Source organism: Hemicordylus capensis, chromosome 4 (assembly GCF_027244095.1).
Source record: "Hemicordylus capensis ecotype Gifberg chromosome 4, rHemCap1.1.pri, whole genome shotgun sequence".
Lineage (NCBI taxonomy): Eukaryota > Metazoa > Chordata > Lepidosauria > Squamata > Cordylidae > Hemicordylus > Hemicordylus capensis.
In genome coordinates, this window is record NC_069660.1 from 211032322 (window position 1) to 211059273 (window position 26952).

General features: G+C 42.7%; 1 long non-coding RNA gene across 4 annotated transcripts in view; it reads left to right on the forward strand.

Annotated features, from left to right (window-relative positions):
• The window catches only part of LOC128324155 (uncharacterized), a 125669-nt gene extending 100188 nt beyond the window's left edge, over positions 1–25481 (forward strand). The window contains exons 1-4 of one of the 4 annotated variants that reach the window (XR_008306673.1): positions 11767–13877; positions 21383–21503; positions 21898–22000; positions 23299–25481. This is a non-coding gene — a long non-coding RNA (uncharacterized LOC128324155). Of the gene's footprint in view, positions 1–4208; positions 4283–11766; positions 13878–21382; positions 21504–21897; positions 23272–23298 lie in introns of those variants that run through there. The other 3 variants (XR_008306672.1, XR_008306670.1, XR_008306671.1) reach the window with 3 other exon arrangements.
• Positions 25482–26952: the final 1471 nt, after the last annotated feature.

Consider the following 26952-nt stretch of genomic DNA (forward strand, 5'->3'; position numbering starts at 1 on the left):
GCTTTCCCCCTTTTTATTTAAACTTTTAAAAAAGTGTAAAGGTGCTTCAGAGCTCTTCCCAGTGGCCACCATGTTTCCTCCCATAATGCTCAGATGTTAAGTGGCCTGGGGCATTGTGGGAAAAATTCATGGCACCTGCCACATTTTTGTGGTGGCCATGGACCAACACAATGCCCGGGCATGGGGGCGGGCAGCTGGCAGGAAGCAGCCACCAGGAAGAGTTCTGATGCTCCATTTATACTCAAAATACTGCTTAAAGAAATATAAAATTCTGCAGCCCTCTACGCTCTTGTTGTGAAGACAAATGAGGGGTATGAAAGGCGGGGGTGTCACAAAATAAATGTGAATTTAATAAATTAAGGATGAAATATGAATGAGGGCTTAAACAATGAATGTGAATGGCATACTGAACTGAAAAATAAATATTTCTGGTTGTCATGAGGAAAATAAAAGTACAACAAATGCTCTTTAAAATACATGGTTTTTCTACACTTTAATTTTGAATATGTCCAAAAGCAGGCCTTTGACCTGTGCCATAAATCTTGCTCTACCTCCCTAACCCCAGCCACTGAACCCTGAAATGGTGCCTTTGGCAACAACTCTAAACATAAGCTTAAGGGTATGGAGAAAAAGCTCAGTGATCAAGAAACAATCCTGTCAATCAGTTCCAAAATCCACCCTGTTCATCCTTCACTTCCCATCAGCAGACAAAGGGTACAATCCACCAGGAAATTCTCCTGTGCAGATTCCATCACAAGGAATAGGAGTTGCACAAGAACACTTCCAGGAAGTTCTCTTGCATATACCCGCATATTAAAAAGAAGAGGAGCTATGCAAGAGAACTTCTAGGAAGTTTATTTATGAATGCCCCGTGAAAAATACCTCTGTACTCTTGTGGAGCTCTCATTCATTCCCCCCAGGGCTTGTGCAGGAAAATTTCCTGGTGGATTCTGCCTCTTATCCCTTTGTCAGCATTTCTTTACAGCTGACATGAATTTCTACAGCACCTACTTAAAGCAGGACTTCCATGGATGTCTCTCTTGCCTTCTTTCTGTCAAGCAAGACCACAAATGTAATGTTTAACAGTATTTTCCTTCTATTTGTTTCTACTTGCCCCCCTCAGAAAACTCCAGCCACTGGAAGGATAAAAACCTACTGTCAAGTGGCAGTTGTTTAAAGGGATATTCTTCTCCCTCCCACTGATTTGCCCTTTAACCTTTGGAGAGTCCAGGCCATGCCAGACTTCATTTGTACTCTGTTTCCTGGTCTCTCTCAGGTTTTGCGCTCAATGTTTCCACAGCAGATTAATGACAGCTAATAATATCTGATATATCTGGACATTGCTACATAATGAGTTGAAGTCCCAGGGGGTCTCTGAAGTGTCACCACTAACAAATTCACCAGACCTGCACATAATTAGCATGTAAAGGGAGTGATCATGCAGTAAATCTGTAGGGGAAGACGGATAGCCCAAGAGGGGAAAAAATTAAAAGGAGGAGGGAGGGGGAAAACCTGTTTTTAATACTCTTTCCGAAATGTATGTTTCTTGGCATGAATATTTTCTTGATAACAAACTGCGAACAGGTTACCTTTACAGTAACATTATTCCTTCCATGGCTGATAGGCAGAATTTCATTATGCCACTGCTAATGTTACAATATTTCTGCAAAATGTCACCATATGTAAATGAGGAGCAGAGAGGGCTTTCTCCATAGCTGCCTTTTGAGGTACGTTGTCCCTTTTCATTGTGGCCTGGTTGTGCCTTTTGGGTGTTTACTGATTTGCTAGCAGCATGATGTCATCACAGTGTGTGCTTCCCCCATTCCTGCTATACATTATTGGATGCCCATATAGTGTGATGATGTCAGAACACAGGCTAAGAGATCCTGCATGTTAGGGGGAGAGAGGAAAACTCAAAACAGGGATGCTGCTTTGGGTAACTGTCCTGCATCAGTCACAGTATGCATGGATGGAGCCAAATCACTTGGACAAGCACTTATTACCTCTACAATTGAAAATTCCTCTATACATAAAGGCTATTCACATGACACGAGCTGCCTGGGTTAACCCAGCTGGCTCGTGTCATCTGGAGCACCGGGAGCCTTCTGCTAGGGATGTGCATGAACCTTTTGGGAGGCCCTTTTATGGGTTCGAACACCATGCGGGTTCGAAGGCAGGGGGAGGATAACTTTAAGGGCGGGGCAGGGTGCACTTACCCCGCCAGCCACATTTCCCCTGTTGCTTCCCCTGTTGTTGGTGCTCCCCTGTTGTTGGCGTTCACTTAAAAATCGGTCCGGCAGGGCAGAAGCGTACCTCCCTGCTGCCCCGTCCGCTCCTTAGACCTGAAGTGACCAGAAGTAGCACATGCGCATATCAGGCTCGTGCATGACATGCCCGTGCATGTGCCGACATGCCTGTGCATGTGCCGACATGCCCATGCGCACACAGTACTTCTCTATAAAAGAAGGCATATGGCCACCCTAGCCATCACTTATCCCATTGGCTGCAACAGCCCCAATGTGCAACTACATCCTGGTGAGCAACATCATGAGTGCCCAAAACAACCACTGGCCAATGCCACATCCTGGAGCAATTATGGTTATTCAAGATGGCACCCACCAAGTGGCAGTTATACACTGGGGCTACTACTACCACCAACACATGAAGAAGATGAATGAATATATTTCATTTTCTATTTATTTTTGAATGAATGGAATCTGAACCAGATGAACACCACTCATTCTGATAACAAATGCCCACCCCATACTACATTTATGGATGATGAACGCACAACTGAATGCAGAGAAGCCAAAATGATGGCTCACATCCTATGGAAGGCAACATGGGCTATTGGAGCACTGCCTGCACTGCTGTGCCTGTAAAAGCTGTGTCAACTGTGTTGTGCAACAGGGCAGTTCTGCCCCATCATAAAGTCATGCAAATACAGTTGCCTGATGCAATGCCCATCGGAAACAATGGGCGGCTGGTCCGCAAGTGCATTTGCACAACTTTACAGTGGATTGGGACAGTCCTGTTGTGCAAGACTGTGAGCAATGTTTACACACACACAGCAGTGCGGGCAGATCTCCAACCACCCGCCTTGCCTTGTGTGGTGTGTGAGCCACTCTGAGTACATGGTGTCAGCTGAAAACATAACAGTTTCTAGGCATTTGTATCACTACTAATTAAATATGTTTTGTTAACGGCTTTTAAAGACCGGTAGCTACTACAGTAGGTCTTGCCACCTGTTGGGGTGGCAAGGCCGGAGAGAAACATAATGAGCCATGAAGAAGAAATCTTGCAACTGGCTGATAAAGATGCAGCTTATGATTGCTGCAAGGGCCGCATGGCACGATGCTCGCTTTTGGAAGAAGCAGTATATCGCTAAATACTAGCAATGTGCATCTATGTGCTCCTCAGTACTCAGTTTATATATTTGTAAATAAGCAGATACTGCCCCCATCCCCCCAAAAAAACACAGTATAAGCCTCTGGTGCTCTCTCTTCATAAGAAATCTGTGATTCCTTATACAAAGATTGGAATATCAAGATTGCCTCTTGATATTTCCTACTGTACAGGGAAGTGGCCAATGCAAAATAATACAACTAAAGAAGAAGAAGCCACAGTGTTTCCTTTTCAGCCTGAAACAATCCACTGAGAGAGACTACCCAGTAATCACTGAAGCTGATGAAATGATTCCCCAACAACATCTACAGTGATTCATGTATCTTTACAATGGCCTTATGCTACCGAAGATTATCAGAAAGAGGCCTGATCCTAACAGCCAACTGCACACGTTGTTCAAAGGAAATGCAAAGGTTATCACAGTGATTCTAAACAAGTGATTCTGTGGTCTTAAGAATAAACTGTGATCTTAAATCAGCAGTTCTTTAAATGCGGCTTCAGAGAATCAGCACCATCCTATCACAAATTCTCCCTGCACATGAAAATCTCAAAAACAAAAGTAATTAGGGGGTATTGTAATTTTTTTAAGTGAAGGTCACAAAATGCCTGACTCTCTGGGGAGGAACGTTTTAAAAAGCAGCTTTAATGATAATTAACTGACAATGATTGATAACCAGTAATTAGAGAGACAGCTCTAGAGCTTTGCCATTCATTTTATGGAATTTTTGTGTGTGTCATTTTATTTCTCTAACACAATATTGTAAAGTATATTACCCATTCAGTCAGATTTTTTTTCTTTACAGAAGCCCTACAAGCTACAATTTTAAGCATATTCCTTGAAGTAAACCCCATTATAACATTAATGGAACATTTCTTTGTAAGTACTGGTAGAATTTATCTGGACTGTGTACTTGTATGAACCTATCTGAAGTATCCATTTAATGCATAACATTTTACCCATAACCTTTGACAAACTTTTTCTTTTTGCATCTAAAATCCATGACAAACATATGGCAAAGAATTTTCATTGATTAGAAGCCACTTGAGAATTAACTTTTAAAAAATCAGCCTCTGGTGAAATGTGTATATGTGTGGACAATGGGGGGGGGGGAATGGAGGAGAGGCTATTCTGCTATTCAGTATACAGCAGGATAGGTTTGTTTGTTTTTTCCAAAAAGCTTATTAACATTTTACCCTGAATATTTTCAGCAGTTTGGAAAGTAGCCTCAAATGGTCAACACTTCACAGGTGTGTGTGTGTGCACACGCACAAACACACACACACACACACACACACACTTAGGATCACTGACAGACATACTGTGCAATGTTATGTGTGCATTGCAATATAATGTCCGTGCAGTTGCACAAGAGTGCTTTGGGCTGAGTTCAAGAAATTGCACAACTGCATTTGCACAATTCTTGCTATTAACACAACAGTACTCTTGCACAACTGTGTGAATGTTGCACTGCAAGGTGCATATATCATCGCACAGTATGTCAGCCAGTTCAGACATAGGTCATCCTCCGGGTGAGCACTTTATGAGCAAATGGGACTACGGTTAGACTTGCCACTGGACCAGATAAATCATTGCCTACATATTGCTAATCTGTTCCCAGGATGGCTATGAAATGTTTTCTTAATAATTTGTGAGAATGTGGACAATTATGTATAGATAAAGCATGTCAAAGTACCTCCATACAAGCCTATCATGGTGGCAATGCTGCTTACTCTTGAGGCACATGTTTTGGATGCCCTACCATCCTTATCCGTTTTGGGTCTGTCAGGTTTCTGAATGTTCATATCCATTGGCATTCCCTTATAAGAAACTAGTAGTGTTGTATTAGATACTCTGGTTAACCTTTCCCTCTGCTTCTACTATATTAAGAATCTTCTGCATCTTTATAGATCATTTTACATTCAGTTCGCAAGTTAAACATGAACCTTTACAAGAATTGTTTAAGAAATTGGATGCTGAAATAAATTTTATTCACATAATACATTAATTCTCTTTCATGTAGTCCCCAATTCAAAGATTCTGACACACAGGATCTTGCCCACCAAATGCACAGTAAAAAATGTCAGCTTTGACCAAGCTGGTCGCAATGACAAGGAGTGCTTGGAATTGATCTCCCCTCCTCTGTCTCCAAACAGATGTCTGCTAGACCTGGCACAGGTCATAATCACACCTGGCTGCCCAGTGTATTGTGGGCCAGCGGCGACCACACCACCCAGGACAGACTAAAGAGGATTTGGAGGCCCCCAGGGGGTGTGGAGGTCCTGGACTTCTGCCCAGAAGTCCAGGGGCAAGAGCACCACTGAGTGCATGGAGTTCAAGAAAGGTGGGACTAAGATAAGGTGTTGTGGAGCAAACTAACATGGAACTGATAAGCTGTGTACAACTGGTGTCAAGGCAACAGACAAGTAACTGAGTTTTGGACGGAGGAACAATAGGATTTGAAGCCAAAGAGACAGGGAGGCCAAAAAAGTGGGGCATTTGGGTGTGTATGGTGGCTTAGATACCATGTATGCCCCGCCCCCCCTCTGATGGAAGAACAGGGCATACACATGCTGGCTCTGTGCATGTGTAAAGCCCATGACATTGCTTTCCAATGTACAGAGCCTCCATAGCTCTTAAGGATTGTGTCATCACAGTAGGAATCTTCTCCCATCATTTTCAATGGGAGAATTGTCCTATAGCATGGATGTGATTCTTAGGAGCCATGGAGACTCTGAACATTTGCAAGCAGTATAGATTGACTTCCCACTCACAGAGCCAGTGTGTGTGCTCTGTTCTTCGATTGTCAGAGTATTCCACAGTATCCAAGCCAGTACTAGTCTTACTAGCCAAACCTGTATCTGAAGATTGAAAGTCCTTTCATTATTTGTGAACACAATTGTTGCTCTTGGGGCTAGGATCAGTTTTGTCCAGCTAAGGAACGAAGAGAGATATACCAAATGACTGGTGATCTGCCTTAAACATAAATCTCACCCAATATTTTTAGTCTTGCATATGTCTGCATCTTTTTATCTTAGATTTATATATCTGGTACTCCTGTTAGTCTGAAGTTCTGATGATCCGCAATGTTTTTGGCCACCACTCAAGTCATAGGGACCGAAGACTGCACAGATAGGGAGACCAAAATAAGCCGAGCATAAAGTTGGTGGCACATATGTTTGGTTTTCTATAAAGAAAATTTTGTGTTTGTTTGCATCCGAATTACATTAGAAAAATCTGCCATGTCTGATAATTAGATTATTACATTAAACAAATCCAACGATGAATTAGGATTGCCTTTTGTTTATTTACAACAGTCTGGTCTAAAAAATGAGCAAAGCTTTCAGACATTTATAATAAAAGCAGAGTGACTAAAAAGACCTTTTTTTTAGTTTGCTTTAATGAGTTTGTCCCCCCAAAATATATGCAATAATATGGGGAATTAAGTTATAAATATAGGGATGTGCTCCAAGTCACCACCAAGAACTGCATGCAAATGCATAATAATCACAAATCTACAATATTACAATATTAAAAAAATACCCACAATTAAATTATCATGTGGAAATAATCATAATGTTATTGGAAACTCAATTATTGTGGCAACCCTTGTCGAGGAATTAGCAGGCTATGGCAAAGGCAAGTCAAACCTGAATTCATCAAATATATATTATCACAATATTACATGTTCACTTCGATTCCATGCAAAGACAAACATCCTCGCTCACCAGTATCTGCTCAGTGCATTTGTATTATTCATGAACAACTCTGTGATCTATTATACATACAAAACTGATTGTACGTTGCTTGCTCCAGGCTACAAGGCAGAGACACAGAATTAATTTTATTATATACACATGCATGATAATTGTGTAGGATTCGGTCAAATATCAAACCCTGCTCCTGCGCGCCATTATTTTACTTTCCAAAAAGGGGTCTTAGGTCAGCAGCAATTTCTCTTTGGTGACAGTGAAACTCTTTGTCATTTAGAGTAGAAACTTGCTGGATACTAATGAGCCTGGAGCTTAGCTGAATGGCTGAACACTCTCCTTTCCACTCAACCCCCGCTCACCAGAGGGAGCAAAAAATATAACTTTTGTTCAGACTGTCATCAGTTCCTTCCTTCTCTCACACATTAAAGTCCTTGTATGGTTTCACTGACGTACAATTCCACATTGACAGAGGGGAAATTTTCATTTTTTTAAAAATCATGGAATAAATGACATTTTCCAATGCCATCTACTGCTGTGATTGAAACTGTGAGTTGCCTACCAGGAAGTCCACGATTTAAATCTCAGGGATTCACTACATGGCCTTTCAGCTTTAGCTCCCCTCATCTGCTGGATGGAAATAACCTTACAGGGTTGTAATAATTACTGAGATAATGTATGTGAAGTTCTTGGAACACTCAGAATCATTATATACATAATATCGCCCTATTCAAGCTTCCAGGTAATTGTAGACTCTGTATCCTGGTATTGCATGCCTGTAGGCCCCATCCACACCCTGAAATGCTTTGAAACCCTGACCCAGCCCCTCTCAGCACATGAACGGGTGGTTGTTTGGAGGGACTGCACTTGGGAAGACATTTTTCCTGTCATTGCAAATGCTGGTGTCCTAGCATCTATCTCTTCAGGCAAATGTCTGTCTCTTCAGTCAGCTGTACAACCAACAACCAACAGCACTAGGAGTTCAAGCTCTTCTTGTTTACTTCCATACTCTGTGCATTAGTGCATAAATCTAGCAAGCCATGGCTATTTTGCTCCAATATCTCTGCTGATATTTTATTGTGCGTTTGGCAGGCAATGGCACAACTTTTTCATTTTCTCATATAGCACTTTCCTATATCTTTAGTATTAACCTTTGGACATACCTTTGGATTTGTGTCTTCGTTCCCCACAGGATCATCTATATATATAATTCTCTAAGGCATACCCGTGGTTAATCCCGTGCATGGCAGATCTCATGAGATTTCGCAAGCAGAAGCACCATGGTGATTGGGCAGTGGAGATCCCATATACAGATAGGGAGGAGGAACCTGTGGCACCGTGGTGATTGGACAGTGGGGATGTCATGTGCAGATAGGGAGGAAGAGCCTGTGATGGTTAAGGTCAGTTGGAATGCAACTGTTACTGGCAGGAAGATGTTCTTAATTGCAGAGGAGAGGAATCGTGAGGGAGGAAAGAGCCCCTTTAGGAGAAGCAAGCTGCTGTTGTGTGAATTAGATTAGAAAATAAGGTGAACAAGATCTATTAACTCAGGAAGGGAGAGAGAGAGAGAGAGAGAGAGAGGGGACAAAAGACAGAGGGGAGGAGCAAGTGGAGGAGAGAGAAAGTGAGAAAAAGAAGGGAGAGGAAGAGAGAAAGAAGCAGGGTGAGGGATGGGCCTGAGCCTGTCAGCGGCCTGAGGGGAATGAGTGGCGATGGTGGCACCTATTGGCAGCAAGAAAGGGCCTAGTCAACCACTGCTGCTGTTAGTTGCTACCAAGGCCATTGGCGAAGGGAGGCAGGCAGGAAAGGGACAGATCCAGGGAGTGGCCTGAGGGGAATAAGTGTCCATGGTGGTGGTGGCAGTGAGGACGGGCCCAGTCAACCACTGCTGCTGCTGCTCTTGTGAGGATGAGCAGGAGTGGGGCTCGGATGAGGTTGGGGAGGTCTCTGGAGATAGGGGGCTTCAGATTGGCCAGTAGGCGCCACACTGCAGCCATGATCACGAGGGGTGAGGGGGTGGAGTAATGGGATGGAGGAGTGACCAAGAGGGGTGAGGGGGATGGAAGCAACCAGGCAGAGAAGGAGGAGCAGCAGGAGTGCAGCTCAGGTGAGTGTGAAGAGATCTCTGAGGTGAGGGGGGCTGTGGCAGGGGGTGAAGGGAGCAATCAAGTACTAGCACGCAGATGCTCTGTGCGGGTTAAGCTAGTTTAATTTAAAGCTCTCTTGACGAGGTTCTTCAGCTTGCTGCCAAACCCTTATTTCCCAGTCCTCATGAAGTGCAGCCCATTTCCTGTCAGTAGTTCTTCATTAAGGAAGCTTAAGACTGAAATATTTTCCTTTCTCTTTATGGCCCTCTATCATTACAGGAAGAAATGACAAGGATACCACCTAGTCTCAAAGTTCTTCACATTCCTTCCTGGAGCCACATAGTTAGATGTGATATATCCACAAATGTTCCTGACAGCATTATTTGTCCCCACATGGATGATCAAAAAGGAATAATAATAAATGGATCTGATAAGTCTTGGGAACCTGTGCATCCCATCCTGGATCTGTGCTTCAGAAGACAGCACACTTCAAGACCTAAAGGTCCAGTTGGCACTCTGCCACGTACATACTTCTCAGTAGGAAGTCACCAACCACTAACACCACACTCCTCCTCCTCCTCTCCCTGCAGGTAGTGGTTGAGTCACCTCTGGTCTAAAAATTGTTGAGAGTCTGCCTTCTCCCCTAACATAGCCTGCTGCAGCTGTCCTCCATTAGATTACTTAGAGCCATTCTTACTGGAAAGCTAATGAAAGCTATTTCTTAGTTCCAGTGGTTCAGAATGCCTTCTCATTCTCCTCCTCCTGACAGTCATTCTCTTCCATGCAGATTCCTTCCCACTTACAGTTTCTGGCCCCATTCACATGTAATGCCAAACTGCAGTTAAATGTGGCACAAGTTGGAATTCCTGTATGTCCGAACGCATGAAACTGCGGTTTCGCACCCAAGCATCCTGTGGTTTCCCTCGCCAAACTCCAATTTAAAGCTTCAGTTTGTTGGAGTTTTGCTGCTCCAACAAACAGGCTTGGGGGCCAGATCGTAACGTCCAAATGCAGATGCTGCCATAACCACAGTTTTGTGCTGTTTCAGTAACCTCATATAGAGGGCAGCCCAGATCTGCCCAGGGGCATGCCTGCTCCATGCCTGCCGTGCTTCTCGATGGGCGCCTCTCTGAGCAATTGTACCACTCCCTGTCTCTGAGCTACTGAAGCCATTGCCCAGCAACAGGGATGCCGCAATGCCCCAGCCCAAATTTCTAAGCCTGTCAAGCAGAAAAGTCACATGGGGGGATGCCCGCTTCCCACTGTGTCCCTTGTTTCCCCCTTCTGGCAATCAGAAGAGAAAGGGGATGGGATGACAAGATGGTTTTGCTCTCCGAAAATGAATCAATAAAGAAGTGTGTTCAAAAGCACATGCAGTCTTGGTGGCACCATAAACCTGGCAACCTGATGAGATTGCTGCAAAGATAATATATGGCAGACATACCCAGGCTTAGGTTTGAAAGGCAGCCCCATCCAGGAATTATTTCATGGCTCAGCTCTATTTTTTGTACAATAATGTTGGGAAAGGGGGGACCCAGTCCCTTCTCCTTGGATGCAAAAATGCACTCTATGGCATTACTAATGAGAAGAGCCATCCAGCAGGAGCAGCATTGCTGCCAGTTAATGGAGAAATTCTTCCTGTGTAATGCTGCTGCTCCAGAGTGGACCACTCTCTCATGCGTGTGAAAGGCCATGGAGTCTCCATGCATTACTCATGAGAAAAACTGTCCTGGGGTACACAGGGATCAGGCAGAACTACTAATAATGTGTGATAATGCCCATTATCCCAAGAACCACAGTCTCACAAGACTATAAGGCCATGGAGACACACATGTGGGCCAGACGGCAGATGCCACCAAGCTTGGTTGATCCACACAAGCAAGCCAGGGGATGGGTACCTCAGCAACATCCCTCTCTGTCTTGGTGACTTCTGTGAAGAAGCAGCCCAAGCAGGCCCTCTGCCAGTCTAGCTGCCCATTGGAACATATCCATCTTTATTTTTTCCCAGCACAGCAACCCTACTCTCTTGGGATGGCTGATAATTGGGACTCCCCTCTCCTGCGATTCCCTGCAGCAGCTGATCTGCATATGCTGCAATGTGGGTCTGAACCTGGAAATTTGAAAGAGAGTGGAGTTCTGTCCCTGGTCCTGGTGTTTCCTTAGTCTGCCTACCCAGGCAGATGGAGCAGCAAATTCTCCTTAGAGTGCATGAAAGGATTGCCTGTGGAGGAAGGGGTTGCTGTGTAAAGGTTCTATTATTAACTAGAGAGAACAGGGACCCACAAAAGTGAGGCCACCCCTTATTTTAATGGCTTCCCTCACGAGTGTGCAGTCTGATGGAGGACCAAAGGTCTAGGGAAAATTAACCGTGGGTTTGGCAAACTCCAGTTTTATGTTATGTGCGAATGTGGCCATTGTCTTCCTCCTGCACTGTCTTCTCCTGCTGTTGTCCTTGCTACAGGCTCAAGAACTCCTTGTCCTCTGTAATGAGGATGAAATGAAATATAATGAAGTGTAGAAATTTGCTTCTTCAATCTTCTTCTGCTCTCTTTCCACAGAGCAACTAGCAAATGCTTGCTGCAAACATCAGTGATGCTTCCAGGCTCAAAGATAGCGTGCGCGCGCGCGCGCGCACACACACACACACATGGCAAGTCCTAATCACAGAGACCTTGCTGCCCATCCTCTTATCTCTTCTTCACATCCTAACCTCAGCTTCTACTGATGGTGTGGCCTTTGCTTCTTCCCCTTCCTTATTGCTTGAAAGTTGCCTGAGGTCCCATGATGTGGTGCTGTTTAGGAGATTAATTAAAATGATCTACTGTACTATTAACATTCTCAAATCTGGAAAGCTAAAGGAGCTGTGCCTGCAGTGCAGTCAGTGCTGACTAATTAAAGAAAATACAGTTGTAAATGGCTATTGTAAGCAGTTTCCTTTTAAAAAATACAGCACCAGGGGAGTGTAGTTTATGGCAATGGCAGCATTATGAGAATTGATCAGCCTAAACAAACAGAGGCCGATATGTTAAGGGGGAAGTATTAACTAAACCAACTTTCTCACAACATTCCATTTAAAAAGTAATAATTTATCCGTATTAATTCTCTTTTAACAAAGGAGCTATCTTCTGGCTAGAACGGGAAAGGAATACTGCACTTTCAGGTTGATAGGAGGGAAGACCCTGAAGCCTATGGATTTTCACTGATGACTCAGCAGACTCTGAAACTGGTCGGCATAATTCAGAACACATCCCACTGGGGTTTCAGGTTTTATTTCCCAGTAATACCAATGAAATCTATAAAACTCAGACCTTTTTTGCCTGTTTGGTTGTGAGACTACCCTTCTCGCCTGTCTTTCTGTGGACTGGACCCAAGATCATATCAATCGGACTAGGCCTGGCCCTGGCCCCAGGGAGAAAGTGCCCTTAGAGGCCTCTTGAGTCTGGAGTAAGGCAAGCCAAAAACCTTGTTTACTCTAAATACAGACCTCAGATATTGTATGCACTTGTGGTAATGGTTTTTCTAATTTTAAGATTACATGAACAGTGGCTGACATCCTGACTATATTACTCAATAGTACTACTCAAGAGTTACTCTAAAGGACTACTACATTTCAATAGAACTTCCTCTAGTAAATTTAGCCTGAATGACAACCAGTGGTTCTTGTCCAAACATGTTTCATTTGTATTAATAAAGACAGTTTGGTATCAAAGAGTTATATCATGAGACTATTATACAAATACAATGAGATGGTTTGGCTCATGATGCAGGAAGAGGGCAAAGTATAAATGCTAGTGATTTCCCCTTAATTATGATTTTGCACATTCTTTTTAATCATACAAAAGAAAGCAAGTAAACAAGTGAAACCACTTCACTTTTGTTTTTTGGTTTTTTTTTAATGGAACATTGACACTACACAATCTGAACAAACTGCAGGTGCTGAACCACTGATTTGCGAAAACCATGGATTTTTGCAGCAGGGTTTGGTACAGTTTATTATTTTTTAAACTGCAAACTAAAAACAGCTATTTCATGCACAATAATGAGTTTTTGATGAGAACAAATGAGAAAGATGCATATATACAAGGACTGGAATGAAATGAGTGGCAGCTGCCACCATCAAGCTGCTGTGAGGGTTTCAGTAAGACAAACAAAACAAAGGCAACCTCCCCCATACTCCAGCATACCCAAACTGCATTTTTCTGTGTATTGTAACAGTTCTGTTTACAACCCATAAAGTTTGGTTGGCAAAGAATTTTGCCCAACAGATTTATAGACAGAGCGTGGGTACTTGGAGGAAGTAAAAGCTGAGGAAGCTGTTTCCCCAAGCACTGGAATATGGCACTTCCCGTGTTATTTCAGTTTCCATGGTGGATCTGCCTGTGCTAGAGAGTGGATTGGTATAGCCTTGATTCAGGGACCCCAGAAACAGAAGGTCCCACTGGGGGTGCCAGAAAGGAGTGTTTTATTTTTGGATAGTGAATGTTCTGGATTAAAGACTCCTGCCCCATTCTCTTCCTGGCATCAGCCTCCTAGCTGAGAAGTGTCCACAGCAAAGTAGAGAAGGGGCAGAAATGGAAAGGACAGAGGTCCTCACTGATGGTCTTGTCTGGAGCCCCACAAAGAGATGGAGCTGGCCCTGTGGATAACTTTGGAACAGTCCAGTTCTAACAGCACCAGGTTAGTTTGCATTGACTGCACATTAGGCCACATTATCATTGGCACTGCAGGAAATACAGCCAGCACAAATGTTTACAGCTCAAGTTCCACCTTTTATCTACATTTTCAAACCATTAGTAAGAGTTTGACCTCACCCACTGACCTATTTTTAGTTTGCCCAGCAACATTACTCCTTCCATAATCTTCGTCAATCGGTGCACCTTGGGCCACATCCAACATCACTAATGGTACCTCCTGATCTCCAGTTGCCAGAGAGCGGCGTGGAGGAGGGATGATGTCTTTGGCAACAGGGCCTAGCATTGTCATTTAACATTAATTGCCGACTGTGGGCTAGACATCATTCAGTACACAGCTACAATATGGTTCTTTCCTGACCAGAGACCTTACAAGCTAAGTAAGATGACCAAAATAGAAGGGAAGAGAAGCAATAGGGCTTGGTAAACAAACAGACAAATAGATGGGTGACATAAAGCAAGGGTCTGCACGGAACCAGCTGGTCTGGTTCTGCTTGAGTCTGGACTGGACCTGAACCTCACCCCGGTCAGGTCCGGAGGGGGGGATTGCGAACATTTAAAAAAATATTTTTTTTTAGTTACCCCCTCTGGGGGAATTGTTGGAGGAGGCAGCAGGGGGGTCTGCAGAGGTTCCCTCTCCCCCTGCCAGCCTCCCTTGATGCCCATACGAGCTGTCCAGCCAGCTCTTCAGCCCATTTGGCTCTTCGGGCCTTCCTCTTCTTGGGCACCTGTGCAATTGGCCTTTGCATGGCCTGGGTCACACAGAGGCCAATTGCACAGGCGTGACGGCCTCCAAAATGGCCACCACATTGGAGGAGGAAGGCCCAAATGGGCCAAAGAGACGGCCAGCATGCCGGTATGGGCATCAAGGGAGGCCGGCGAGGGTGAGGAGGAACCTCCACAGACCCACCCTTCCACCACCTCCAACTCCCCCAGATGGGATAAGTAATTTTTTTTAAAAAATGTCCGCGGACCCCCGAACAGTTGGGGGTAGGGGTAGGTCCAGGGTCAGACTGGACAGGGGATGGTTTGGTTTGACCCTGATTGGTCAAACAGAACATAGGAACATAGGAAGCTGCCATATACTGAGTCAGACCATTGGTCTATCTAGCTCAGTATTGTCTTCACAGACTGGCAGCGGCTTCTCCAAGCTTGCAGGCAGGAATCTCTCTCAGCCCTATCTTGAAGAAGCCAGGGAGGGAACTTGAAACCTTCTGCTCTTCCCAGAGTGGCTTCATCCCCTGAGGGGAATATCTTGCAGTGCTCACACATCAAGTCTCCCATTCAGATGCAACCAGGGCAGACCCTGCTTAGCTATGGGGACAAGTCATGCTTGCTACCACAAGACCAGCTCCGGTTCAACCTGTTTGCACATCCCTAACATACATTGCCCAAAAGATGAGGCCATGGTACATGGTAAACAAAAGGCTTTCTCAAAACACTGGCTGATATCCTGACTAAATTATTCAATGACAATCCCCTTAAAATGAATAGGACAAGTTAGTCATGACTTATCGTATCCTATTAATCTCAGTGGGAGTTCTGCTGAGTCATTTAGTCAGGATATCAGCCACTAAGTTTTTTGAAAGGAGGTTATGGTGTTAATCTGAACGATAAAGGTAAATTGCCCCTGTGTTATGACACCCACTATATGTTTTCAGGTTATAGTAAAGACATTTTAAAATGCAGAAGCGCTTCATTTGCTGCCATTTGCCTGTATTTTCATTCACACAGAACAGAGATAATGTCCTTTTCTTGGTTTGGACTGGGAGGGGGATGAAGAATTAACCCAATTAACTTGAACACTTTGCTTTTGCTACTTTGTAACTTACTACCGCTCTGGTGCAATGAGATTTGGAAGCAATTTTCTTGCTTTCTGCATTTGTTCACATTGTCAACATCTGCAAAGCAGCAAGGAAGCTTGATAATTTTGCTCATAGCCCTGTCCAACCTGACATGAACACTAAACAAAGCTAAACAAAGAGCAGCTATTATAATAATACATTTCATCACTTTGCATACCCAAGTCCACCATGTTTATGTGTCTTATGTGTCTTTTTGAAGATACCATCTGAATGGGGACTGTCGTCTTACACCTGACAGATGTTTTGCATTACATTGGTGTATGCCTCACTTCATTGTATCTCAGTAGCATATTGGATACACTAAGATATTCAGGCTTTTCAAAAGATTTGTGAATCCACAGTTCTTCCTAAACTGGTAAACTACATTCCTTTGAGCTCTGAATGCTGCTTCAAACATTCTAAACATGCGATAACAGAGACCATGTGAGTAATTCATGGCTAAACTAGATGTAATGGCAGCAGGTCCATTTATTTAAATCCCAATTTCCAAGCAGATTAGAGACTATGGAAAGGTAAGTGTGAAGAGTAGAGCTTGTATTGGAGGAGAGCTGGTCTTGTGGTAGCAAGCATGAATTATTCCCTTTGCTAAGCAGGGTCCACCCTGGTTGCATATGAATGGGAGACTATATGCATGAGTACTTAGGGGATGGATCCACTCTGGGAAGAACATTCTAAGTTCCCTCCCTGGCATCTCCAAGATAGGGCTGAAAGAGATTCCTGCCTCCAAGCTTAGAGAAGCCACTGCCAGTCTACTGAGCTAGATGGACCAATGGTCCAACTCGGTATATGGCAGCTTCCTATGTTCCTAAGTGAGGAGGGCTTAGTTTCCCTCAGTTACATGCAGGGTTTGCTCTAAAAATGAGAGCCCCATTCTATGTGATTTGAGGGGCGAGGTAGATCCCAGTTTAAACAAGTGGGGCTATTGTTATCACAACTAGTTTAGTCCTCATGCTTCTTCCTCCACTGCTTCAGGGTCCCATATGTAAAGGAGAGGTGTATATATTTAAACATTCTATTCTTGTATCAAGAGAATGTGCATCTCTCCACAGAGGAGCTGCATTTCCGCCCTGCTTTGTGTAAGACCCAGAAGTGGCAGAAGAGGAAACATGAGTCACTCATGTTTCTACTATTCACAATCTCTCTATATAAAATGCTTAGGTGGTGTGTGGCAAGCCCCGCCCATGCAGTGCTGAGCACATGTGTGGCAAAAGAGACCTGTGCTATGCACATGCGTGGCAAGAGGGAACTGGGGCAACTTGATGGAAGCTGCAGAAGTGGGCAGCAAAGAGGGTGAATCAGGAGCAGCTGGGGAACTGGAGGAGCCCAAGGAGGAGGAGGAGCAGGAGAGCGGTGGAGGAGAGAGGCCTGAGGTGGAGACAGCACTGAGGCAATATCCTTTCACAACGGAGGCCCCAGGGTGGCAAAGCTGCTCCGGCCCTTCACCACACACGTGACAGCCCACTTCCTATCATTTTCAATGCCAACCAGACCTCAGGGCTGGCAGGCAGGCAAGCCTAGGCAAGAAGACGATGCTGGGGCTGGGCAACATAGGTGGGCAGGGAGGGAAAGTAGTGTTGCTGCCCAACATTCACCTGTTTCAGTTTTGGGAGCAAAGTAAGTGCTCTGGAAGTGGAAAAGTCATCTGAAAAAATTTAATGCACCTTTCTCTGGTTAGGTAGTGCATGGCAAGCCCCAACCATGAAGTGCTAAGCACTTGTGTGGCAAAAGAGACCTGTGCTGTGCACATGCGTGGAAAGAGAGAGCTGGGGCAACATGATGGAAGCAGCTGAAGTGGGCAGCAAATAGGGTGGATCAGGAGAGACTGGGGAACTGATCCCCAATTGTTGTTTACAAGCCATTGATTTATTGATTTATAGATAGATGGATGGATGGATGGAAGAATTGATTGATTAAGTGCCGTCAAGCTGGTGTTGATTCTTAGCAACCACATAGATAGATTCTCTCCAGGATGATCTGTCTTCAACTTGGCCTTTAAAGTCTCTCAGTTGTGCAATCATTGCTGTCATAATCGAGTCCATCCACCTTGCTGCTGGTCATCCTGTTCTTCTCTTTCCTTCAACTTTCCCCAGCACTATAGACTTCTCAAGGGAGCTGAGTTTTCACATAATGTGTCTGAAGTATGATAGTTGGAGGCTGGTCATTTGTGACTCAAGTGAAAATTCTGGATTGATTTGTTCTATGATCCATTTGTTTGTTTTCCTGGCTGTCCATGGTATACTCAAAAGTCTTCTCCAGCACCAAAGTTCAAAAGTGTCAATACTTTTTCTATCTTGCTTCTTCAGTGTCTAGCTTTTACATCCATAGAGTGTCACAGGGAAAACCATTGTTTGAACGATTCTAATCTTTGTAGGTGTAGACATGTCGCAGCATCTAAATATCCTTTCCAAGGCCTTCATTGTAACCCTACCAAGTGTATTTCTTGACTGCTGGATCCTTTACTGTTGGCGGTCGATGCTAAAAGGCAGAAGCTATCCACCACTTCAGTGTCTTCATTATCAATTCTGAGGCTGGTTGCTATCCCCGTTGTCATTAGTTTATTCTTCTTTACATTTAGTCATAGTCCAATTTTTTCCACTGTGCTCCTTGACTTTCATTACTAGAGCTTGCAGATCATCCTCATTCTCAGCTATCAAAGTGGTGTCATTAGCGCAGTGCAGATTATTGATGTTTCTTCCTCCAACTTTAAAACCACGCTCATATTATTCCAATACAGCATCTCTCAGTATTTGTTTAACATATAAATTGAATAAAGTGAGAGAAAGTATACAGTTCTGTTTTACTCCTTTGCTGATCTGGAACCAGTCTGTTTCACCATGTTCTGTCTGGACTGTGGCTCCCTGTCCTGTGTATAGGTTTCTCATGAGAACCATGAGATGTTCTGGGACACCCATATTCCTAAGGACATTCCACAACTTGACATGGTTGGTGCAATCAAATACTTTTCTGTAGTCAATAAAGCACATACTGGACCGGGTCTAACGATCCGTGAGACCTGGTTTTGGGAAGTGAGTGGGGAGGGAGTCCTGGGCAGCCAGATCGGCCGCCTACACGATGGCCGGCTCCGAGATGGAGCCGGCGGGGGCTGGGGAGCTCGGGGGGCCGCACGGCCCCCGGAAGCCCCAGTATGCCCTGCGCGAGTGTGCAGGGCATACTAGGGATACCCCCGAGTGGGGAGGCTGCTTTTAAGCCTCCCAGCTGGGGCCTACTCATGAGTAGCTGCGGCGCAGAGCTGCGCTGTGGCTACTCACGAGCAGATAGCCCGGGCTTGCGGAGCGCTTGCTCCGCAAACCCGGGCTAAGGGGTGGGCTATAGGAGCGGGTTAGTCGCTCCAGAACCACCGGGCTCGGCTGTGAGCCCGGTGGTTCTGATGACCAACAGAAATCGAGCTAGCCTCTGCTAGCCCAATTTTTGTTGGTCGTGAGAATAGCCCCACTGACTTCTTTCTGTTATTCTTTGGCTTTCTCAATTATCCAGCGTGTATCAGCAATGATGTCTCTTGTTCCTTGGCCTTTTCTGGAACCATCTTGAACATCTGGGATTTCCCTTTCCATGTAGGGTTCTAATCTGCGTTGGATGATCCTGAGCATGATTTTGCCAGCATATGAAATTAAAGATATTACAAGCTATAGTTTCCCCTTTCTATGGCTGCTCCTCTCTCAGTACCATCTTTGCATCTCTTCTCCTTCCTGGAAAGTTCCTAGCCAATCAGGGAAAACTTAGGGAAGATGATTACATCACCATGCAACATACCTAATCAAACTTGGCTATGTGGTCATGTAACTAAGGGCAAACAAAGTCAGTTCAGAGTAAGGGCAATGTTTCTTGCATTGCGTTACCCTCACTTTTGCGCCAACAGATCTAACTTGACATAGCGAGGGAATCCTGTACAAAGCAGCATGACTTGTTGATTGCAATCAGTGGGGAGGTTCATATTAATAAGCTATAGACAGTGTGATATATATCTAATATTGTTTTATAATAGCAGAATATCAGACACTTATTTAAATAATTTTGTTTTATTCAGAACAGTAATTCACATTGTAATAAATAGCTGTGGTTTAGAATGTCTCATGGTTTTGTCAACAACATGTACAGAGACTTGTCCTGATGAACATTTATTTAGTCACCTTGTGCTGCTCCACAAGAAATGGTGGTAACCTTTTGCCAGGAACATTTATATTGGCAAGAGCTGTGGAGTTGCTTGGGTGAAAGATTATGTGGTATTTACTGCATAAATGTACTTTGGTTAATCTTTCAGAAAGGTTCCACATTCAAAGAGAAGTCAATTACGAAAACAGCCATGTTATTGGAATGGCCAAGAGGGTTCTAGAGAGCATGAGGGAAACATTTCCATAATAAATACTGAAAATAACAAGCCATGAATTATTTTCATAGCTTTCAGACTGAACTACAGTCTGAATAGTAGGTATGCATGTAACAATACCCTTCTACTCTGCTTCCATGTTTTCATTTTAATCTTCCTGCCATTTGTGAACACTGTGAGAACCACCTATAGAGAATCCAGTGACTTCCTTTAAATGATTGTTTATTCTCGGTTGAAATGTAACATGGGATAAGCAAGTGCCCAATTCTGAGTGTCACCTCAGTAATGCACTTTCTGCTAATGATTATGCTGAAAAAAGCCCAAAAGGGAACATTTAAAGTGACTTCTCGGAACCAACACAGAAGCATTTGTCACATGACTACACTCTGCTAGTAACAGCGAGTTCTATTAATATTCACCTACGGAAAACCAGTTTGTTGACCTAAAGTACTCTTGCTTGCTATTTTATTCTTCTGAAATTATGTAGATCCTGAGGGATAACTGTACTGAGCTTTTGATGCAAATATTAAAATTCTATTTAGATGTACAATGCTTTAATGCAAATTTTTAACCATAAAACCAAACACTCCATTCAGTTAAATTAATAGAATTGCAAAAAGATGTAATGATAGCAATTAAGTCTTGAAAATGCAGATTTTATAGTCAAGGACAATTACCTCATTTATAGCATATTGGAATGATGCCAGATGAAGGTAATTTAGCCCCCCCCCCCCGTTATATCATGAAGGATATCTTAAATTTCATTAGTACAACAAAGGGGTGAAAAGTTAGACAATAAAAAAAAAGAGATGAGTGAATTTGACCTTTCTTGTTTCATTGCAGGCAGAAAACATACATCTTTCTAAAGTATTAGTAATATTTCTTTCTGCTCCCATCTCTGGAAAAAAACTTTTTTTTTTTATTAGCAGCTACGGAACATTAGAATATAAAAGGTCAGATTCATTCAAATACTCACAGGGCCTGCTGATGCCATGGTACTTAAGAGGGCTACTCATAATTTCATTTGCAGTGATTGCTTTGATATAAGGATTTAGGAGCAGCAAGTAAGGTCTAAGGCCTCATCTTTGTAACATATTGTCTTGAACGAAATTTGGATTAAAACAAGCTTGCAAAATTTGACATGCAAGTACTTTTTAATGGGTAAATTTAGAAAAGAAGGTGCTAATGAAACTTCACAAATAGGTTTCAGTCGGTATATTAATGGTGCACATTAGCGAAACAACACTGGAGGAACTAACATGAGTTTTGTTTATGTTCTAGAAGACAATGGCTTAAAAGACCAGAAAACTGAAATGTTCTGAACTTAATGGAAACATCCAGACTCTTACATGAAGTCCTTAAAAAGCAATCAGAGGGAGCGTAAAATGGCGGAAATGGTTAGGTTTGTTGGAATTTATTTAGGCCTTTCACACAACCTCGCTGGGGAGGGAAGGTGGTCTGCAGGGAAGGCAGGAACTCACCAGCCTTCCCCAGCAGATGAGTAGCTGCTGTCTGCCCCTCCACCACACCGTGCTCCCACATAAGCAGTGGTGCTTTCCCCCTCCCACAACCCAGGGTGCCCCAGGGTGCGAGTATAGTGGCTGCTCTCCTTAGAGCAGCCACTGTGCTTGGCATAGCTGGAAATGGCAGTGGGCTGGTGGGGGGGAGGGAGCTTAACCCGGTAATGATCACCCAGACCATTGCTGGTTGAGGTTAAACAAACCACAGGTGTGTCTTCAATTCTGTTGATTTGTTGTTTTCACAATTAAGTTGGTTTTGCTCTCCCCCTCTTACAGAAGTGACTGTTACTTTCTTAGCTAGAGACCAACAGAGAATGAAAGGAAAACAACAAGAATGGGATTCTGCAAACAAACAAGCCATGAGACACATATTTCTACTGTAAGTGAGCAGTTAATTTATCATCTAGAAGATTAAATTACAGAAAAAGAAATGTAGGAAACATTAAAGGAGGTCTTTCAACAAAGAACAATGAATACCCAAGTTTCCTTTATGTTGTCATTATGCAATAAAAGATTCAAAGAGGCAGAGAGTCTGAGAGATAACATATGCTCATTTTTTGGGAATACTGAGAGAGCTGGAGCTGCAAGAGATATATATGCCTAAAGAATATGATAATATCATTAAGTTTACGCAAATTAAAGAGAATGTAACTTTGAGTTTTGTGCAGGAGTGTTTGCAAGAATTTAACTTGAAAAAGCAAACTGAGAGGGAGGAATCAGTTAAAAATCAAGCCTACAGAGTTGCTGGTGGCAGATAATGCTTTATATGTGGGAGTACTTTACATATGAGAATGCATGTCCTAATAAAAAGCAAGGAAATTATTTCCAACAAAGAAAAGGTAATAAGAGTAAATTCCAGAAAAATGGATTTTCTAGCAAATAGTCATCTATGCAATAGTGAAAGCAGAGCAAGGAAATCTGTGGATAATGGGGGGGGGGGGGAATATGCACTGCAAGAGAAATTATCTGCAGGACTGATGTAAGTCAAAGTAGAAACACAATGTATTTGTATAGTGGAACTACTTCTCATTTCTTCAATAATTTGCTATTTTTTAATGATATAAGCATAGAACATAAAATCCCAATATATCTTGCCAATGAGAAATACATTGTTTCAGCAGTTTACCTGCAGTGTAATCTTGGAGCAAATAAAATAAGAGAAGTATATAATCCAGAGGCTTACTGTGTGCCAAGTTTGCAAAACAATCTGATGAGTGTGTGGACAGCCACAAGCTGTGGCTGTAGAGGGTTGGGTCCCCCCCCCCCCAACAGAAGGGGCTGTCGCTTTATTTTCAAAGGAGGAAAACTTCTAATGAAAGGCATGTTGAGGGATGATGAACTGCATGAAATAGATTGCAAAAGGGAGCAAGCTAATGTTGCAAATGAGTGTGCACACAAAGATTACATGAGTTTATGGCACTGCAGATTTGGGCATCAAAGCAATGAATGCATTTCAAAATTAGTAAAAGAACAATTGGCAACAAACCTAAAGGTTAAACTATGTAATTTTGAAGTCAAAATGCATTGAATGTATTGAAGCAAATGAAACAAGGGGCATATATGCATCAACCATAGAAAGGCAGTCAAATGAGGTCTTAGTTTTAACTCACAGTGATGATTGTGGGCCCTTCCTAATAAAAACACCAGGAAATAATCTTTATTTTCTGACTTTCATAGATTATTTTTCTCATTATGTTTTCACTTATCTACTCAAAGAGAAAAATGAAGTTTTGCTAAAACTTAAAGAATATGTGACTAAAATAAGCAACAGGTTTGGAAGAAAACCTAAGACTGTGTGCACTGACCATGGCACAGGGAATATACTGGAAAATATATTGAACAATACCTAAAGGAACAAGGAATTAAGCATGAGAAAACAGTACCTTATATGTCAGAGCAAACGGGGTGATGGAGAGACAGAACAGAACCCTGATTGAAATGTCCAGAAGTATGCTCCTTGATTCAGGTCTGGAAAATAAATACTGGGGAGATGCTGCAATGACTGCAACTTATTTTCAGAATGGACTACCCACTAAAACGAAAGCTGCAACACCTTTTAGCTATGCAATGGGACAAAACCTAACTTACAACATATTAGAGTGTCCGGATGTAAAGCATATGCATATGTTCCTAAAGAAAAAAGAGGGAAATTAGATTGCAGAAGTGAAGGAGGAATATTCATAGGTTATGAACTGGGTAGCAAAAGCTACAGAATACTTGACCACCTTTCAGAAACTGTTAAACTGTGTAGTATTTCATATTTTGATGAAAGATCAAGGCCAAATGCCAATGCAATATCTAACTGTGACTCAGTCTTTCTGATAAGTGAGGAGGCTAACCAGCAACCACAGCAACAAAATGAGGAAGTTATAATAAGCTACGATATAGTAGAGAGATCTAATCTAGAAGGAGAGACTGAGATGGAACCAGAAGTAGACATAATAAAGGAGTCCCATTTAAATGATTATATTTCGCAGCCAGAGAACAAAAAATACTAGAACCTACAAATTGGCATAAAACTGAAGGAATGCCTGATTCAGAAATAGATCAATTGCTATAAGCAGCAAAGGAGGAGATTGGATTACTCCATAAGAACAAAACATATACTCTTGTAGAGCTACCTGAAGGTAGGAAAGCAATAGGATGCAAGTGGGTTTTCACAACCAAACAGATTGCAGAGGGGATATCTAGTGACATAAAGCAAGACTGGTTGCCAAAGGATATGCACAAAAATATGGAGACAATTATGAAGAATCATTTGCACCTGTGGTCAAAAATACATCTATTAGACTGCTACTTACTAGTGCTGCATCAAGAAGAATGGAAGTACATCATCTGGATGTTAAGACAGCATTTCTATATGATGAGATTAAAGAGGACATATATATGAAACAACCAACTTTTGAACCAGAAAAAAAGCACTTGTCTTTAAACTTCAGAAAAGTATATATGGTAAAAACAATCTGCCAGAGCATGAAATGAAAAATTAAACCAACTACTTCCAAGAGAAGGATTCAAGCAAGGGAAAGTTGATTCCCTGCTTGTATACAAGGCTCAGAGGGAAGGTGGATATACTTCCTCACATATGTGGATGACCTGATAGTGTCCCATCAAGATAAGAGAGATCATGATGAATTAGTGAGGAGTTTAAATACAGAATTGGAAATTAAAGATCTGGGAAAGATCTCCTATTATCTTAAAATTCAAATAAAAAGATGAAAAGATGGATGTTTTACCTTGAATCAAAAACAAAGTATTGTGGACTTAGTATAGTGTCTTGACTTGACAGAAGCAAATAAAGTAAACACCCCAATACAAATGGGCTTTCTCTAGGAGAAAGAATGCAGCGATCCACTAGAAAATAATGACAAATGCAGAATGGGAGTTGGAAAACTGCTTTCATGACCAGACATGGCAGCAGCAGTTGGGATATTATGCAGAAGAGTGAACACACCAACACATAAAGACTGGACTGCAATTAAGAGAATTGGACAATATCTAAAAGATACAGCAAATTTAGAATTACTACTATCAGCTAGTAAAGAACCTAGGTTAATAGGTTACATGGCTGAAGACAAGGAAGATAGAGAATCAACCAGGAGGAATGCATTATTTTATGGGGGAGGAGTGATTTCATGGATGACTAGGAAATAGTCTATTGTTGCCATCTCTTCAACTGAGGCAGAATTTATATCAGCAGCACACAGGCTTGCCAAGAAATTGTGTGTGTGTGTGTGTGTGTGTGTGTGTGTGTGTGTGTGTGTGTAGGTATATGTATATGTGTATGTGTATGTGTACGTGTATGTGTATGTGTGTGTGTGTGTGTGTGTGTATACAGGTGAAACTCGGAAAATTAGAATATCGTGCAAAAGTCCATTAATTTCAGTAATGCAAATTAAAAGGTGAAACTGATATATGAGACAGACGCATTACATGCAAAGCGAGATAAGTCAAGCCTTAATTTGTTATAATTGTGATGATCATGGCGTACAGCTCATGAAAACCCCAAATCCACAATCCCAGAAAATTAGAATATTACATGGAACCAAGAAGACAAGGATTGTAGAATAGAACAATATCGGACCTCTGAAAAGTATAAGCATGCATATGTATTCAGTACTTGGTTTGGGCCCCTTTTGCAGCAATTACTGCCTCAATGCAGCGTGGCATGGATGCTATCAGCCTGTGGCACTGATGAGGTGTTATGGAAGACCAGGATGCTTCATTAGCGGCCTTCAGCTCTTCTGCATTGTTTGGTCTCATGTCTCTCATCCTTCTCTTGGCAATGCCCCATAGATTCTCTATGGGGTCAGGTCAGGCGAGTTTGCTGGCCAATCAAGCACAGTACACTGTATACTTTTCAGAGGTCCGATATTGTTCTATTCTTCAGTCCTTGTCTTCTTGGTTCCATGTAATATTCTAATTTTCTGGGATTGTGGATTTGGGGTTTTCATGAGCTGTACGCCATGATCATCACAATTATAACAAATTAAGGCTTGACTTATCTCGCTTTGCATGTAATGCGTCTGTCTCATATATCAGTTTCACCTTTTAATTTGCATTACTGAAATTAATGGACTTTTGCACAATATTCTAATTTTCCGAGTTTCACCTGTATATCTATATCTATATCTATATATATGTATATATATATGTATATATATATGGTGTACCCATGACTAAGGTCAGTTTGTTATGGACACTACAACATATCCGAACCAGAGGTACCAACTCAGAAGTATGTGAAATATAGACCTGTGTCTGATTTCATTTTATATTAAGAAATGAAATAATACCTGAACTCGAGGTGAACTTGCATACTAGATCTCAACTGCTCTGTGAAGGAGAAGACAATCCAGCATTGTATTGTGAAATGGCTACTCAAAGGAATACAAAAGCCAGGCCTGAATGCTGAATGCTATATCCAAATGCTAAAATGTGACTCACTTCCAGATAATGTCTGTGGAAGAGGCCAGGGGCTGGTCTCCCCTCTCCTGTTGCAAAAAGTCAGTGTTAATCCTTGTCATGTTAATCCCTGTCATGTTAATCCCTGTCTCCAGCCAAGCGCCTCGCTCCTTCAAGCTGAAGAGATCCACTGCTCTCAAGTCTCTGGTCCTGGGTAATATGCTGCTCCTTACAAGCCTCCAGTCCCTCCATCTTTTCCCCTCCTTCTCCCCCCCCCCTTTCCCTCTACTAATTCCTGAACCATGCCAGCCCTCAGATTTCCTTACACCCCCGTTTTTCCATCTATGTCTGAATTGTATTAGGCTGTAGGAAGATTTAATGCACACACATATGGTAGTTAGGAACACGCTGAATGTTCGTGCTGGC